Source organism: Oncorhynchus keta, chromosome 22 (genome assembly GCF_023373465.1).
Source record: "Oncorhynchus keta strain PuntledgeMale-10-30-2019 chromosome 22, Oket_V2, whole genome shotgun sequence".
NCBI lineage: Eukaryota > Metazoa > Chordata > Actinopteri > Salmoniformes > Salmonidae > Oncorhynchus > Oncorhynchus keta.
In genome coordinates this window covers 25,390,357-25,405,206 of record NC_068442.1, presented here as the reverse complement: position 1 = coordinate 25,405,206, position 14,850 = coordinate 25,390,357, and the positions used below count along the sequence as shown (strand labels likewise).

Below are 14,850 nucleotides of genomic sequence, written 5' to 3'. Positions count from 1 at the left end.
TATGGACCTGGAAAGTATGACATTACTTTGCAGGCTATCTCTGCAGTAGACTGCAACTCCTCCCCCTTTGGCAGTTCTATCTTGACGGAAGATGTTATAGTTGGGTATGGAAATCTCAGAATTTTTGGTGGCCTTCCTGAGCCAGGATTCAGACACGGCAAGGACATTAGGGTTAGCAGAGTGTGCTAAAGCAGTGAGTCAAACAAACTTAGGGAGGAGGCTTCTGATGTTGACATGCATGAAACCAAGGCTTTTTCGATCACAGAAGTCAACAAATGAGGGTGCCTGGGGACATGCAGGGCCTGGGTTTACCTCCACATCACCCGCGGAACAGAGAAGGAGTAGTATGAGGGTGCGGCTAAAGGCTATTAAAACTGGTCGCCTAGAGCGTTGGGGACAGAGAATAAGAGGAGCAGGTTTCTGGGCATGGTAGAATATATTCAGGGCCTAATGCGCAGACAGGGGTATGGTGGGGTGCGGGTACAGCGGAGGTAAGCCCAGGCACTGGGTGATGATGAGAGAGGTTGTATCTCTGGACATGCTGGTTGTAATGGGTGAGGTCACCGCATGTGTGGGAGGTGGGACAAAGGGGGTATCAGGGGTATGAAGAGTGGAACTAGGGGCTCCATTGTGAACTAAAACAATGATAACTAACCTGAACAACAGTATATAAGGCATATTGAGATTTGAGAGAGACATACAGCGAGGCATACAGTAATCACAGGTGTTGAATTGGGAGAGCTACCAAAAACAGTAGGTGAGACAACAACAGCTAATCAGCTAGCACAACAACAGCAGGTAAAATGGCGTTGACTAGGCAGAGGGAGGGTCGGATTAACTACACACAGAGCCTGAGTGCGGCTGGGGCCGACAGATAAAACATAAACAAGCAGAATGGAGTACCGTGATTAATGGACAGTCCACGATGCATCAGCTATGTAGCCAAGTGATCAGTGTCCAGGGGGCAGCGGTGGATGGGGCAGGGAAGCTGGACTGGCGAGTGTTATCCAGGTTAAAAAAACTAACAATGACTAAATAGCTTGTAGCTAGTTAGCTGGTTAGCTTCTGGAGGTTCTTGAGTGTGTTCTAAAAATTTAAAATAATAGCGATTCCGTATCATATTGGGTGAGGCAGGTTACCGGAAGGTATAAACAAATTAAAAATCGAAAAAAGATAGAAAGTAAATATGGGTCCAGTGAGTGTTTGGGACGCTGCGATTCAGACGGTTAGCAGGCCTGTGCTAACAAGCTAACAGTTAGTAGGCCGGGGCTAAACAAGGTAGCAGTTAGCGGACCGGGGCTAAACAGGATAGCAGTTAGCAGGCCGAATTAGCTAGCAAGGAGATAGCAAGGGCGAGAGAGTTCGCCTTTGGGGGACGTCGCGATGGGGTGAGTCTGTTTATTCCTCTTCATGCGGTGACATCGATAGACCGGTCGTGGGTCCGGATATTGTAGCCCAGGAGTATGCTACGGTGGTAGCACAGGGGCTCTGGCCGGGCTAGCTTCAAGTGGGTGGAAACGCTAGCCACGAGTAATCATCCGGGGTTGCGGTTAGCTAGATAGCTAGTTGTGAAGATCCAGCTGAAAATGTTCTGTTTGCGGTGGGAAAAAAATAAAAATAAAAAATAAAATAAAAAGGGGGAAGACAGTGGCAACTGAATTCTCAATGATAATCGTCAGCATATACAGTAGTTCCAATAAACTAAGTTACTCGTTCATAAAATACCCGAGAGTTGTGTATGTACAATCAATTTTTTTGGGATCCTATTTTTGGTGTCCATTTGTACTCGTTGCCTTTTTAAGTGCACAGAGTACGATCAGATTTTTCATTGAGCTTATTTCAAACATGGTGAAAGGATCATATGAATATGTTTATCTGCTTTATAAAATTTTGGCGTATTATCAAAGACAACACTTTTTTCTAAATGTACATGTAGAATTCAGACGTTTTCACTATGTCAGAGCATCTATCTTATCTGTAATATTGGCGTTCTACATTACACTAATAAAAGGAAGGGAAATATAATAAGCCATACTAGACTGGCTTCCTGTTAAGGCGAGGGCTGATGGTTTTACTGCTAACCAACAAAGCATTACATGGGCTTGCTCCTACCTATCTTTCCGATTTGGTCCTGCCGTACATACCTACACATATGCTATGGTCACAACAGGCCTCCCAATTGTCCCTAGTATTTCTAAGCAAACAGCTGGAGGCAGGGCTTTCTCCTATAGAGCTCCATTTTTATGGAATGGTCTGCCTACCCATGTGAGAGACGCAGACTCGGTCTCAACCTTTAAGTCTTTACTGAAGACTATGATTGAGTGTAGTCTGGCCCAGGAGTGTGAAGGTGAACGGAAAGGCTCTGGAGCAACGGACCGCCCTTGCTGTCTCTGCCTGGCCGGTTCCCATCTCTCCACTGGGATTCTCTGCCTCTAACCCTATTACAGGGGCTGAGTCACTGGCTTACTGGTGCTCTTCCATGCCGTCCCTAGGAGGGGTGCGTCACTTGAGTGGGTTGACTCACTGACGTGGTCTTTCTGTCTGGATTGGCGCCCCCCCTTGGGTTGTGCCGTGGCGGAGATCTTTGTGGGCTATACTCGGCCTTGTCTCAGGATGGTAAGTTGGTGATTGAAGATATCCCTCTAGTGGTGTGGGGGCTGTGCTTTGGCAAAGTGGGTGGGGTTATATCCTGCCTGTTTGGCTCGGGGGTATCATCGGATGGCCCCTCCTGTCTCAGCCTCCAGTGTTTATGCTGCAGTAGTTTGTGTCGGGGGGCTAGGGTCAGTCTGTTATATCTGGAGTATTTCTCCTGTCTTATCTGGTGTCCTGTGTGAATTTAAGTATGCTCTCTCCAATTCTTTCTTTCTTTCTCTCTGAGGACCTGAGCCCTAGGACCATGCCTCAGGACTACCTGGCATTATGACTCCATGCTGTCCCCAGTCCACCTGGCCATGCTGCTGCTCCAGTTTCAACTGTTATGGCCATGCTGCTGCTCCTGTTCACCGGACATGCTACCTGTCCCAGACCTGCTCTGCCTGTTTGGGTGGTGCTCGGCGGTCGTCGTCACCGTCCTACTAGCCACTACCGATCCCTTTTTCGTTTGTCTGTTGGTTTTGTCTTATTAGTTTCACCTGTGTGTATTTTAGTTTAATTAGTGTCCTTATATATAGTAGGTTGTCCCGCCCTTGTTTTGTGCGGGATTGTTTTTGTTACTCTGTTGTATGGTGTTTTTTTCGTGTGGTTATTCTCCGGACTATTTTGGTCCTGTGTTTGGGTTGGTCTATTGTATGCGTCCTGTGTGTTGGCGTGACCGTTTTTGTGCGCCGTAGAATAAATTGACAATCTACTGAACCCTGCTCTCTGCGCCTGATTTCACCCACCACTCTTAATAAATCGTGACATACTGTGATTATTATTATTTGACTCTGCTGGTCATCTATGAACATTTCAACATCTTGGCCATGTTCTGTTATAATCTCCACCCGGCACAGCCAGAAGAGGACTGGCCGCCCCTCACAGCCTGGTTCCTCTCTAGGTTTCTTCCTAGGTTTTGGACTTTCTAGGGAGTTTTGGCAGTAGAATGGCCATACTGAAGAGCTCAGTTACTTTCAACGTGGCACCGTCATAGAATGCCACCTTTTCAACAAGTCAGTTCGTCAAACTTCTGCCCTGCTTGAGCTGCCTCTGATCAACTGTAAGTGCTGTTATTGTGAAGTGGAAACGTCAACAACAATGGCTAACCCGCAAAAATCGTCTGTCCTCGGTTGCAACACTCACTACCGAGTTCCAAACTATCTCTGGAAGAAACATCAGCGCAATAACTGTTCGTCGGGAGCTTCATGAAATGGGTTTCCATGGCCAAGCAGCCACACACAAGCCTAAGATTAACATGTGCAATGCCAAGCATCGGCTGTAGTGGTGTAAAGCTCACCGCCATTAGATTCTGGAGCAGTGGAAACGAGTTCTCTGGAGTAATGTATCACACTTCACCATCAGGCAGTCCGACTGACGAATCTGGGTTTGGCAGACGCCAGGAGAACACCACCTGCCCCAATGCATAGTGCCAACTATAAAGTTTGGTGGATGAGGAATATTGGTCTGGAGCTGTTTTCCTTGTTCTGGATTGGTCCCTTAACGCTACAGAATACAATGATATTGTAGACGATTCTGTGCTTCCATTGGGGAAGGCCCTTTCCTGTTTCAGCATGACAATGCCTCCGTGCACAAAGCGAGGTCCATACAGAAATGGTTTGTCAAGATCGGTGTGGAAGAACTTGACTGCACAGAGCCCTGACCTCAACCCCATCGAACACCATTGGCAGAATTGGAATGCCGACTGCGAGCCAGGCCTAATCGCCCGTCCTCACTAATGCTCTTGTGGCTGAATGGAAGCAAATCCCTGCAACAATGTTCCAACATCTAGTGTTAAGCCTTCAGAGAAGAGTGGAGGCTGTTATAGCAGCGAAGTGAGGACCAACTCCATATTAATGCCCATGATTTTGGAATTAGATATTTGATGAGAAGGTGTCCACATACTTTTGTTAATGTAGTTTATCTTAACATCACATTAACCAGCTTTCTGATAATGGAATTATTGTATCTACAGCCAGCCTGCAGTAAACGATCAGTGTGCCTTGTGATTTGAGCTAACAAAATCTAAACCTAATCTAAACCTCTAAGATCTAAAGAACTAAACTTTCTTACAACCTGACATTTCAACATTCTTTCCTTATGTTCTAAAGCAGTCAGTGAGGAGGAGCCCTGTTGTTATTCTAAGAAAAAAAATCATGCCCTTTTCAAGGGAAACCAAAATACTTTTAAAGTATATTAAAACACACTATTCACTATATCTTCCAATTACAAAGCAGCAACACAACTCAAAAAACTTTTCATTTAGAAAAGGGAAAAAAAGTCAGTCACAGTAATGTCTTTAGGGTATCTTTGAAAAGTGTGTTTCCAGCAAACCGAACTTGGTTCTGTGAAAGTTCCCAGAACATTCGTTAGGTCGTGGCAAAATCAAGTGGGCTACAGTCACACCTGTTGATGCCAAAATGATCAAATGTTCTGCTTCCATCTAGTGGTTGGTTGTAATATCACAGCACACGTTTTGTTACATAGTACTGCAGCTTTTACAAACGACTCAAAAGTTTCATTGTGTTATTGCAAAAAATCGTTTCGCAATTATTTACATTTAGATAATCATATTCAGATAGTAAGTGTACAGTATACATGAAATGCAATCTTGTAGGCCTACTGTATAAGTTACGCACACTTGCAAAATATTAGTTTCCACTCCCCTTTGCATGCAGACACGTTTTTACGTTGTCCTTAAAAAATGAATTATTATCTTCGGTAGCAAAGTATTCAGGCCTTATTTTACACTCCTCAATAGTAAAGCACAACAACAGTTTCCCCAATACTGTAAGCAAATCCTCAACACACATCCTCATGCGTATGCGTAATTGTCATTTGGAAGATACAATGATTATATCCACAAACTTTTAAAATAATGTGAGGTATATTTTGTAAATACGTGTGCTGCAAACGTGTTGGTTATTCAAAAGTAGGGTTAGGAATATATATTCTTTACGCTAAGACAATAGTTTTCTTCAGTCTTTAGGATATGCTAAATCAAATCCAGAATGGAATGGTATAGTATATTTCCACGCCCCCTCAACAATTGTGCGCACCACTCCTTGGGGCATAAAACTCGTCTCTGCTACTCAACATCTCATATGGTCTTGAGCCAGCCGGGCCAATAAACAGCAGAAATAATAATGACAGGCCTCAACGTTTTAAAAATGGATCCTAAATGTAGTAGTTCTTGTTGGGTTGGGAAATCTGGTGAGAATCTGGTCATTATTTATCGTTTGTGCAATGTATTCATGTCCACAGTGCAATGGTCAGTGGACCATTCTGCCATTTCTAACTGGATCCATTCCTTTCCTCAACATACTTAGTAGGATGATGATAATGATTGTTTCACAGCGCTGACACTCTGCGTTTTAAGTAGAAGATTAATTTGAGAATTTGGGAACATTGGTAAGTTTTGTTTGTCTGTCATCACCAGATATTGTAATATCAAGCTAACATTTTACTATTGTAGGCTTATACAGTACAACTACATTAATATTTGTCTGTTAATTGCTTTCAGAATCAATCTACAGCCACAATGTTGTCATGGATGGAAGGGACACAACTTTGAACATCTGGGATTCACCATGTTGTCAGGTATTACAAAATGTTAACATTCAATCTGTTATAATGCAGGTTAGTGTTTTTCATCATGAATCCTGTTATAGAGGCAGCTCTGCAGAGTGGTCCATAGCGGGCACTGCCACAAAGTCATAAAATCTGAATTTAACCCTAACCTTAACCACACTACTAACCTTAATGCCTAACCCTAACCTTAAATGAAGGTCAAAAAGCTAAGTTATTTTCATGCATTTTTACAATAGAGACAAATTGGACTTTTCAGTTGACATATCTAAGGGAAAATCGCTCAGTTCTGCCTCATGCCAACCTGCTGTTATAATATGCCATCTAGAAGCAAGCTGGAATTAAGGGCATTGTGAAAAGCATGTCTGCAGTTTTTGCCAGGAGACGAACAGATTCGCTGTGAGACTATGGCACAGGGAGGAAGACATTGTATACTGTAATCAATGTATGCATAGGTCTGACATGAGTTGTTGTATGATGTCTGTGCTCTGGCAACAGGACATGACTTGGTATGTGACAAAGGGATCCAGAGACTGCCTTATGGCTAAGACACGACAATGAAGGGCAGAAACAGGGGCAGATGGCATTGTAGGTCTGGAAATGGCAGTGATGGAAAAGTGCCCAATTGTCATACTTGAGTAAAAGTGAAGATACCTAATAGAACATGACTGAAGTAAAAGTGAAAGTAACCCAGTAAAATACGGGTATTTATAAATAAAAGTATTTATTTTTAAATATACTAAAGTATCAAAAGTAAATGTACATTCCTTATATATTAATTTACATTCCTTATATTTAGCAAACCAGACAGCACAATATTTATATATTTTTTCTATGGATAGCCAGGGGCACACTCCAACACTCAGACATCATTTACAAATGAAGCATTTGTGTTTAGGGAGTCCGCCAGATCAGACGCAGTAGGGATGACCAGGCATATTCTCTTGATAAGTGTGTGAATTGGGCCATTCTCCTGTCCTGATTTTTTTTTTTTTTTGATTTGACCTTTATTTTACTAGGCAAGTCAGATAAGAACAAATTCTTATTTTCAATGACAGCCTAGGAACAGTGGGTTAACTGCCTGTTCAGGGGCAGAACGACAGATTGTGTACCTTGTCAGCTCGGGGTTTTGATCTTAAAACCTTTCGGTTAGTCCAATGCTCTAACCACTAGGCTACCCTGCCGCCACTGATAAGCATTCAAAATGTAATGAGTCATTTTGTGTGTCAGGGAAAATGTGTGGAGTAAAAATGACATTATTTTCTTTAGGAATGTAGTGAAGTGAAAGTCAAACGTTTTTAAACCAAAGTGAGCACTTTTCATATCAATATTGTTTGTCACCAAAATGAGTGACTAGACTCCTGGAAATTAACACAATATTGTGACGTGATAAACACTTGAGATATGTATACATTTATGTTTATATTCCTATAATGAAATAAATAAAAACATGTTTTATTGCTATGAGCTGAATAAAACCCCTATACCTTCATCTTATTGACATCTTATGGAATTCATGTATGGGAATACTGGAATAAATATTGTCTGTGCAGTATAGTTTGTAAATTACTCTTCAAGGAACTACAGCAACCAATACAGTAGCAGCTTTAGTTACAATCTAAATCACCAGTCAACACTTGTCAAGAAACAACATCCTCTGAATATAAGGACATGTAGGAATATTTGACCCGGTTGATGATAAAATTCCAGTCTACCCCAGACAGAATAATGAGCAGAACATGGAAGATGGAACAAATATAACTTTTCCATTAAATCATCCCACCAGTTCAAGGCAAGTAACGATTTAATGTGAAGTGAGGATATGTAAACATAGACACATGCTATTAAGAAACAGTAATGAAAGTGTCATATTTCATTTCATGCATGTCCCTCATCGTGAAAAATGTGGGTTATTTCTTCAAGACAGTCTTTGTTCAACATTTTCCCATGGTAGGTAGTAAGAAGGAAAGATGGATCCCCAGAGTCAGATTTGGTCTCAAATCCAATTTATTAATCCCTCTAATGACAGTGTTAAAGACACAGAGCTCAATGTGGACAGGATCAATGCGTGTCGCTTCATTGATCTGTCTGTTCTTAATGATTCAGCTATGTTATTGGCAAAGTTAATGAGCACTGTCACATTATTTCAGACATGCTTTTATGTCTTCTATTGGGTATTTAACAACAAAATAGGAGGCATTCTTGGCCCTCGTCTTATAATGCTTGCCATATCACAAAGACACACACATTCTATACAGTGCTAACCAGTCAAAAGTTTGGACACCAACTCATTCAAGGGTTTTTGTACATTTTTAAAAACTATTTTCTACATTGTAGAATAAGAATGAAGACATCAAACTATGAAATAACACATATGGAATCATGTAGTAACCAAAGAAGTGTTAAACAAAAGAAAATATATTTGATATTTGAGACTATTCAAAGTAGCCACCCTTTACCTTGATGACAGCTTTGCACACTCTTGGCATTCTCTCAACCAGCTTTGTGAGGTAGTCATCTGGAATGCATTTCAATTAACAGGTGTGCCTTGTTAAAAGTTAATTTGTGGAATTTCTTTCCTTCTTAATACGTTAGAGAAAATCATTTGTGTTGTGGCAAGGTAGGGTTGGTATACAGAGTTAATTTTATATTATGGCAAGAACAACTCAAATAAGCAAAGAGAAACAAAAGTCCATCATTACTTTAAGACATGAAGGTCAGTCAATGCGGAAAATTTCAAGAACTTTGAAAGTTTCTTCAAGTGCAGTCGCAAAAACCATCAAGCGCTATGATGAAACTCTCTCTCATGAGGACCGCCACAGGAAAGGAAGACCCAGAGTTACCTCTGCTGCAGAGGATAAATCCATTAGATTTAACTGCACCTCAGATTGCAGCCCAAATAAATGCTGCACAGAGTTTAATTAACAGACACATCTCAACATCAACTGTTCAGAGGAGACTGCTTGAATCAGTCTTTCATGGTCGAATTGCTGCAAAGAAACCACTATTTAAGGACACCAATAAGAAAAAGAGACTTGCTTGGGCAAAGAAACATGGGCAATGGCGGAAGGAAATGGACTGGAGGTAATCTGTCCTTTGGGCTGATAGGTTTAAATTGGAGATTTTTGATTCGAACCGCCATGTCTTTGTGAGACACAGAGTAGGTGAACGGATGATCTCCACATGTGTGGTTCCCACCGAGAAGCATGGAGGAGGATGTGTGATGGTGTGTGTGTGCTTTGCTGGTGACACTATCTGTGATTTATTTACATATCAAGGCACACTTAACCAGCATGGCTACCACAGCACTCTGTAGCGATTCACCATCCTATCTGCTTTGTGCTTAGTGGGACTATCATTCATTTTTCAACAGGACAATGATACAACACACCTCCAGGCGGTGTAAGGGCTATTTGACCACAAAGGAGAGTGATGGAGTGCTGCAGGTCAAGGAGACACCGGATGTCCACTAGGGGGTGTGGCAGGAGCAGAGGTGACGGTGTGTTTCCCCGCTGGCTTCCTCATAGTCTCATAGTCTGCTAGGTAATTGTCTACAATGATTTCCTCAAAATAACCTGCATTTACGCATTTGAGACATGTGAGTCGATCCATGTCATTTCAGCAAGCCATGACACCACCATCTCAGATTGTTATGAAATTGTTTCTGTAGTTAGAAAAAGGTAAGATTGGCATTCCTGAAACATTATTTTGTAGAAATGTAACTATGTAACCTATTTGATTGCACCCAAATTGGCCATTTTAATTCATAGGATTCAGATAATATTCATTAAATATAGTACCCAACATCTGATGTGGACCAAAATCATTTCTACCAATATGTAAGACATGAGGAATAAAAAACATTGTCAAAAGCCAGCCACGAACCCCCCACAACTCATGCCAATCCAATGCCACCCCAACCACCAGTATACAGTATCAGTTTTTTAAATGTTTGACAAGTAGTGTGAAGCTGTGGCGTGGGTGGCTTTTGACAATTTTTGGGGGATTCCTCATTTGTTACTCATTGGTAGTGTTACGTTCCAGTCACCCATCATCGTGCTTTAGCAATTCTCTCTCGCTGTATCCCAATCACAGCTAAAACATTTAATAAATTATCCAACCCAAATGTAGAATGACTGACCTCAGTGCTTACTTTGAGTCAAGGGCTCAAATTCCAGTTTATCAACTAGCACACATCATCCCTGTTAGAACATACATTTATAAACAACCTTTTTATTGTCGGTCATAACTCTTCTCATTACAGCCCCCCTTTGTCCCTGTTTTCCTGTTATGAGTGGCCTGGTAAAGAAAGATCAGTATCTCAATGCATTCTAAATAGTTAGCAGGGCGTATACCCCCCCCCAAAAAAAACATTTCCATCCTCCTGCATACCCAATTTAACTGAATTGAAAAGACACCATCCCATCGAATAAAGAACCGCGACAGTGTCTCTCCACTGAGTCTAACGATTCACTGGTCTCCTTTTCAAATGATTCTCCATAACCACCACTACACATTAAAACATGTAAAGTTCATTTTAGATTTGGTAACCCCTATACTAATTCCTCGTGACCCCTCCACCCTTTTGTCCATTCTAGAATCCTATTCCAGAATAAGACAACATCAAACGTAAATTTATTTCAAAATAAAACCACATAAAATGTCTCATGATTTAAAAAAAAAGAAAGGAAGGAGTGTTTGACCATATCATTTAAACGTGTTACCTTTAGAATCCATTCCCCTGGCATTTTGCTGAGAATCTTCAACCCAAAATATGTTTTCCTGTGGCTAATTTAGCCAATTTCTCATCGTAAGGAATCCGCAATATTTACATGTGGTTCTCTACCACTTTCTCTCATCAAGGCAGCCGCCTTAGCCATTTTGTCTGCTTAACAATCACCTATGGCAATTTTATCTGTGGTTCATCAGGACCTCCACCAGCCAAAGCAAAGTGGTAACATTAACATGATGCCTTCTAATTACAGTCGCTGTACTCATAATATACAGGAGAACGATCGCCTTACGGCGAGGATAGCTGTACTGCAAGCCCAGCTTCAGACGCAATCATTAGGCAAGGGTAATTTCAGTGTAGGAAAGGATAAAACAGCGTCTGTGCCACCAGTAAGCACAGATAGTAGTATAAATCGCCTCGCACTGTCCCTGCGGCCGGACAACTTTCTCATGGCTTCTGGAGGGAAATGCTGTAGGAATGCTCAACCGGTGTCAAACTGACCCTAGCCCCCCGATACATAAACTACTGCAGCATAAATACTGGAGGCTGAGACAGGAAGGGTCAGGAGACACAGTGGCCCCATCCAATGACAACCCCGGACAGGGCCAAACAGGAAGGATATAATCCCACCCACTTTGCCAAAACACAGCCCCCACATCACTAGAGGGATATTTTCAACCACAAACTTACCATCCTGAGACAAGGCCGAGTATAGCCCACAAAGATCTCCGCCACGGCACAACCCAAGGGGGGGCGCCAACCCAGACAGGAAGATCACATCAGTGACTCAACCCACTCAAGTGACGCACCCCTCCTAGGGATGGCGTGAAAGAGCCCTGGTAAGCCAGTGACTCAGCCCCTGTAATAGGGTTAGAGGCAGAGAATCCCAGTGGAAAGAGGGGAACTGGCCAGGCCGGGCCTGTTGATGAGTGACGGACTCCATCCTAGCTGGAGGGGTGCTCTCATCTTATCTACGAACATTGACAGGGCTCTAACTCCCCTAGCTCCACAATGAAATAGGGTGCAGGCCACGCAGCAGGCTGTTAGCCAGCCTGCCAGCTAAGTGGAGTCTGCCCCTAGCACAGTCAGTGTAGTCTGCTCAGCTATCCCCATTGAGACCGTGTCTGTGCCTCGACCAAGGTTGGGCAAAACTATACATGGCGGTGTTCGCCTTAGCAATCTCACTCGGATAAAGACTTCCTCCATTCCTGCTATTGTTGAAAGAGATTGTGATACCTCACATCTCAAAATAGGGCTACTTAATGTTAGATCCCTCAATTCCAAGGCAGTTATAGTCAATGAACTAATCACTGATCATAATCTTGATGTGATTGGCCTGACTGAAACATGGCTTAAGCCTGATGAATTTACTGTGTTAAATGAGGCCTCACCTCCTGGTTACACAAGTGACCATATCCCCTGCGCATCCCGCCAAGGCGGAGGTGTTGCTAACATTTACGATAGCAAATGTCAATTTACAAAAAAAAAAACGTTTGCGTCTTTTGAGCTTCTAGTCATGAAATCTATGCAGCCTACTCAATCACTTTTTATAGCTACTGTTTACAGGCCTCCTGTTTACAAGCCATGCTTTTGTCACTTTTAGGTTAGACTACTGCAATGCTCTACTTTCCAGGTCCACCTGGATAAAGCACTAAATAAACTTCAGTTAGTGCTAAATATGGCTGCTAGAATCCTGACTAAAACCAAATAATTTGATCATATTACTCCAGTGCTAGCCTCCCTACACTAGCTTCCTGTTAAGGCAAGGGCTAATTTCAAGGTTTTACTGATAACCTACAAAAGCATTACATGAGCTTGCTCCTACCTATTTATCCGATTTGGTCCTGCTGTACATACCTACAGGTTAGCCATGGTCACACGATGCAGGACTCCTAAATGTCCCTAGAATTTCTAAGCAAACAGCTGGAGGCAGGGCTTTCTCCTATACAGCTCCATTTGAATGGAATGGTCTGCCTTCCCATGTGAGAGACGTAGACTCGGTCTCAACCTTTAAGTCTTTATTGAAGACTCATCTATTCAGTAGGTCCTATGATTTAGTGTAGTCTGGCCCAGGAGTGTGAAGGTGAACGGAAAGGGACTGGAGCAATGAACCACCCTTAATGTCTCTGCCGGGTAGGTTCCCCTCTATCCACTGGGATTCTCTGCCTCTAACCCTATTACAGGGGCTAGGGCTAGTCTGGGGTTAGGGTTAGTCTGTTATATCTGGAGTATTTCTCCTGTCTTATCCAGTGTCCTGTGTGGATTTAAGTATGCTCTATCTTGTTCTCTTTGTCTCTCTTTTCTTCTTTCTCTCTCTCGGAGGACCTGAGCACTAAGACCATGCCCCAGGACTACCTGGCATGATGACTTCTTGCTGTCCCCAGTCCACCTGGCTGTGCTGCTGCTCAAGTTTCTACTGTTCTGCCTGCGGCTATGGAATCCTGACCTGTTCACTGGATGTGCTACCTGTCCCAGACCAGCGGTTTTCAACTCTCTAGAGACAGCAGGAGCGGTAGAGATACTCTCAATGATCGGCTATGAAAAGCCAACTGACATTTACTCCTGAGGTGGTGACCTGTTGCACCCTCAACAACTACTGTGATTATTATTATTTGACCATGCTGGTCATTTATGAACAATTTAACATATTGGCCATGTTCTGTTATAATCTCCACCTGGCACAGCCAGAAGAGGACTGGCCACCCCTCCTGGTTCCTCTCTAGGTTTTGTCCTAGGTTTTGGCCTTTCTAGGGTGTTTTTCCTAGCCACCGTGCTTCTATACCTGCATTGCTTGCTGTTTGGGGTTTTAGGCTGGGTTTCTGTGCAGCACTTTGAGATATCAACTGATGTAAGAAGGGCTATATAAATAAATTGATTTCAATTATCTTTCATTAGGAGGCTCTTTGAACAAACAGGCCATTGAGGCCAAACAGACTGGTATGAGCTATGATGGGCAGAATGCATGCAAGCATGCCTTTTCATGTGCCAATATGAACTAGAATGCATTTCATCATCTTCAGGCAACTCTGAATTTGAACGTACAGGAAGTTATAGTCTTGCTTTCACCTGTAATTACAAAATAATTTAAACCTAATGTACAGTACATACCTAGTAAGGGCATGATAAAATATATGTCATATCACTGTCAAGCTGGCCTGGAACATGGTACCTATTTGTTTTAGATTAATGGTGGCTTTTTGTAATGATCAGTGGCAATGTACATCTTTTTTTAAAACATACCAGCAAAGGCTACAAAACACTGAACAATACATTAATTGCACTGTAATGGTGACAAATGGTACCCACAAACTGTTAGGGCCTACATAAAGCTGTCCCAACAGCAGAGCTTTTTTTCATGACCATGGAGTGAATCCTTACCACTGCTACACATGGCTATCAGTGGAACCTTGTCTGGCAGCGAATCAGTTCATTCAGCCTCATTTACTGCCTTTTAAAAAACATAGCTGATATGGCTGACTTGCTTCAACAAATGTGGTTTATACGGACAATTGAGATGTACAAACTATGGCATAAGGGGACAACGAGATAGTTTTAATTAAGACATTAATGAGCGAGCTAGGAGTCAATATTTGTTCAGTACTTTTGAAATGTACAGCGACAGAATTCTGAACATGGGCCGGTCTTACAGTATTCTCCCTGTACACCAAGTCAGAAACATGGGATAAATAAAGGGGGCATATAAGCAAACAATGAAATCTCTTACAATATTTGATGATTACATTTCTCTAAAACAGGCAATAGGCTGCATGTGCACCACCAGTCAGAATAATAGGCTAAGCTATGTTGGAGAAAGGGACCAAATTATTAGGGTGAGGCACATGGGCTACTAACAGCTTACTACACAACATACACTTAGCATTACTTTCTTAGCTACAATA

General features: G+C 42.4%; 1 long non-coding RNA gene across 1 annotated transcript; it reads left to right on the top strand.

The window, feature by feature from the left end:
• Positions 1 to 5,908: 5,908 nt before the first annotated feature.
• On the top strand, positions 5,909 to 14,519 carry LOC118400762 (uncharacterized). Its single transcript, XR_004829097.2, has 4 exons — positions 5,909 to 6,042; positions 6,155 to 6,231; positions 9,593 to 9,762; positions 13,274 to 14,519. It is a non-coding gene; the product is annotated as an uncharacterized LOC118400762 (long non-coding RNA).
• The last annotated feature ends 331 nt before the right edge of the window (positions 14,520 to 14,850 follow it).